Below are 4,505 nucleotides of genomic sequence, written 5' to 3'. Positions count from 1 at the left end.
GGCAGCTGTAGTCCCCACCAGTGCGCTAGCCAGCTAGACGAGTTTCCCGCGAGCTCCAAACCGCGCGTCACTTCCGGCAGCGGACGACTTCAGGATTAGAGGCTATGGTACACAAATGGAGCCTGAAATAGTCACCGGCAAAGCGCACAGCAGCCTCTCCACCACAGTTCCCACGCTCCGGTCCAGCATGGGTAATTCATGGTGCAATCCTTGTCCCTTTATTCTCACCCTCTGTTACATTTTAGAAAACATTCGATGGAATTAAAGACACAACAATGACAGTCTGAGCATCCAATCTGAGTGCTTAGGAAGTTTCCTCCATTTCATTCATCCATTCATTTATAAATTCATTGAAATTTATGCCACAGAAATTTATCTTTATTTGTAGAGTTGGTTTTCTCTTTATTTTTTTTATACCAAAGAGCTTTTGCCTACATGCATCTGTGAACTGTGTTCTTGGTGCAATTAGAGGTCAGAAGAGGATCTCAGATCCCCTGCCACTAGGGTTACAGATGGGTGTGAACTGCCATGGGAGTGCTGGGACCTGAACCCAGGTCCTCTACAAGAGCAGCCAGTGCTCTTAAACACTGAGCCATCTATGCCGCTCTAGAACTGTGTTCTTGTCAACTGCAGTTAATCCATCTCTAGGTTCTCTCACAGGCAGGTACCCAGTAGAGATTTTTATACTGTTGTATATTTATAATCAAGCTTTTACTCTAGGGTCTTATTAGAAAAAATGAAATCAGCAACCTTGGTATTTGATGCAAATGTAGTATGCTAAATTCTGAGATAGCCTGAGAAAAAGCTGGAGATCTTATTTAATAGTAAAAGTAGATGAGGTTTCTCATCTGCATTGTAGCATTAAGTTAGTTTGTAACACTCACATTTATTTTTACATGTATGCCTGTGTGTGAATGTTTTCGTTGCATGGATATGCTCTACATGCATGCTTGGTGCTGAGGTCAGAAGGTATTGGGTCCCCTGGAATTTTAGATTCAAAAGGATGTGAGCCCCCTCATGAAGCTGGGAACCAAACCCAAGTGTCCTTAACTACTGAACAATCTCTCTAAACCCTAAACTCACACTTCTTAAATTTAGCAGATGAAATGATGTTTTGAGTAACCTATATGAAACAGCCTTATGGAATTTTATCAACTGTTTTGTGACATAAACCAATGGGCGGGACCATTTCAGAGCTTTGAATGAATCCTTCTGACTCTGTTCCCAATATTCCTACTGTAAGTAGATGACAGTGTTGGAGCAGGCCCTTACTCTACAGCTTTCCCATGTGACATACATGGTTTGGGAGTGAGAGGTTGGAAGGCATCTCCAGAATACAAACTTGCAGCTCAGCAGTTCCCCTCTGCTGTGGGCACCCTTTGCTCATGCATTTCAAAGGCAACTTTCAGTGGATTGCTATCCCGGGATCACAATGTGCAATCGTGATTGGACACCAGGATAGAACTAATGTAGTGCAGGATGAGGAGTTCCTTTCTTTCCAGATCCCTTCTTCATGACATTCTCTTAAATCTGACTGTAACATAAAGTCTTGGTAGTAAAGACAGGAATAGGTCAGGCCATCAACATCCAAGCTACTACCCTCCTGTGTAGACCTGCCTGGATGCGAAACGGCTGTGTAACCAAGACTCCTGGAATGTGCAGAAATCCATCTCTGCCCATGAGTTCTGTAGGCACAGGAGAGCAACCCCACATCTGACTCAAGAAAGGCTGTAAACTGAGGTGTCGAAAATTGATTTTATTCATAAAAATACACATTATATTCAATAGGAACTTCAGAAAGGGTAGTCAGTATATACAGGGTAGAGCCTTAGCCAACTATTAAAACAACAAGAATAAATTATTTAAAAACCAACAACAAAATTTAAACCAAAGCAAAGAAAAAAATATCCAAACAAATGAAAACCAAACCCAAACCAGAACCCTGGCTCCAATTAAGCTAAAAATAGTCTCTAGCTCGAGATCCAAAAAAATCAATCGAGAGCATCTGGCTCCCTAAAGACACCAAAGGTGACCAAACTTCCTCTATAGACCCTTTCTCAGGACTGACATGGCAGTCCAGGATGTGAAACTGGAGAATCCCCTGACATTTTCTTTATAGATGATCAATGACTAACACAGCTGAGGGATGCTGTAGTCTCGTACTGCGTTGTCTTCACCAACACTTTCCTGTGACATGGAGTCTCCCTCAGCACTCACAGGAGAGGGAATCCTGTTCTTTTCCCTGTGGTGTGCACAGACTACAGCACGGCATCAGTACAGTCTTTCTCGTGAGAGTCCTCACCACATATGGAGGGCGCAGCCGGCTTACTAAAGACATGGAGAGGAAACTGACAGAGGAAGCCTTGCTCAGCAGCACATCCTCCCCATGCTGCTGTGCGCCACTCAGGGTCCACCTGCTGACCAATGTCGGGATTTGGAGTCATTCTTGGTGGGTCCTCTGAATGTCAGGCTTCTTTCTCATGATTTCCTTTATCAAGGAATAGTGGGCCAACAGAACATGAATCAGATTGGTGATGGTCCCCTGCAGTAGGTGGAGATTTTTCTTACTCCTTTGTTCACAGCTACAAGGAGGGGTCTGCTTCTCCGTAGGTGTTGCTGCTAGAGTGGAGAATGTGTGAAGCTTCCTTCAGCCTCCTCAGTTCTCCAAAGCGGAGCTGTCAGAGAAGGAAAGGCAATCAGATGCATAGGAAGCCTCATTGGACCACAGCCTAGACAAAATCAGGGACTGTCCACACAAGGGAAACAAGCATTAAGGAAGAAAACCCACCCCATGAAGGCCAAGGTTGCACGGGACAGGAGTCAATGGTGGCTCATTGGCCTGGCACACACACGGCTCCTGCTGCAGCAGGTCTGTCTGCAGGAGGCTCTCATCCTGGACTGTGGCCAGATCATGCTGGAGGTTTTCATATTAGGGGAGGAAAACAGCTGGGACACAGGTCTGTTAAGGACCTGCCCTATCAGCTTTTGAGCTCTCACCAGCTCTACTCAACTGGGAAATCCAGCATTATAATTGAGCTGGGCTCATTCACTCCTTGCTTCTTCAAGGATAAGACAGCACCTGAGTTTCTTTTTTTCTCCACCTTTAAAACTGCTAGAAAGTGAGCTGAGAAATACACACTGTGGTGAACTAGAAAAACAGCCCATTACTCCAATAGTTTAGATACATTCTTTTGAAAAAAAACAGCAGTATAGCAATGTCTGGGTCACAGGCCTTGAACAGATGCCAGGAAACTGTGAGCAACCTGGGAAGTTAACTGTATGAGGCCCTGAAGAGGAGCAAATACAACACTGCAGTGAAGGCTGGCTTATTCCTTCAGCACAGAAACTTCCTTGGATTCAACATGTCAAACTCTAAATGTGATTTTAATTCCAGAGAAACCTTCTTACAGGAAGCAGATGCAAACTGCAGAGAACCCATAATCAATAAGAAGGTGCTGTATGCTAATCTGCCCAAGTGTAGGATTTTATCTCTAAAGGTGATACTCCTGGAGGAAAGTAAAGTGGCAGGAGGAGACACCATCTTCCACAATTAACACTGCCTCTATTAGGTCTGGGACGACCATAGGAAGGATCAATGCACTCAGAACACACGAGAGCACTCAGAATGAAGAAGTGCACACAATTGAGAAAGATTAAGGATAACACATATTGCTTCCTGTGCAGACATTTCTGTTGACTGAGCCAGCCCAATACTCTCAGATGTTCTTTCCCTGGCTTTGACTGAAAAGTCATGCAAATGTCCAGGAACCCAAATAGGACAGAGATTCAGGTACTGGGGAACTACATGATATAACTCCCTCTTCGTGGCCTGGGATCCTACCTCATCTGGGAGACAGCGAAGGGATTCTGCAGCTTTTCTGCCATTTCTGTATATTTGGTGACCAGATCCCTCAGCTTCAGCAGGGATTGTTGTCTTTCCACCAATATATCCTGTTTCTGTTCATTAGAAGATTATGTTCTTAGTGGAGGGTTGAACACTCAAACACACACACATGCACACACACTCCTCAAGGCACACTTCTGGATATACATGTACAAGAACATACACATTCGGCAAAATAACAAGAATTAATCATTTGATATTTCTCTGTATCAATGGTCTCATTTCCATAATAAAAATACACAGATGACAGAATGGATGCAGAAACAGGATCCATTTTTCTGCTGCATACAAGAAACAAACTTCAACATCAATTATAGACATTACCTCTGGGTAAAGAATTGGAACAAAAATCTTTCAAGCAAATGTACCTAAAAGACAAGCTGGTGTAGCTATTTTAATACCTAATAAAATAGACCTCAAACAAAAATTAATCAAAAGACATAGGGAAGGACACACCACAAAGATAACATTTTAATTTTTTTTTTTTTAATTTTTCGAGACAGGGTTTTTCCATAGCTTTGGAGCTTGTCCTGTAACCAGCTCTTGTAGACTAGGCTGGCCTTGAGCACAAGGAGATCTGCTTCCTTCTGTTTTTCAAGAG

This window comes from Microtus pennsylvanicus, chromosome 5 (genome assembly GCF_037038515.1).
Source record: "Microtus pennsylvanicus isolate mMicPen1 chromosome 5, mMicPen1.hap1, whole genome shotgun sequence".
NCBI classification, from domain to species: Eukaryota; Metazoa; Chordata; class Mammalia; order Rodentia; family Cricetidae; genus Microtus; species Microtus pennsylvanicus.
Note: the sequence above shows the minus strand (reverse complement) of the source record.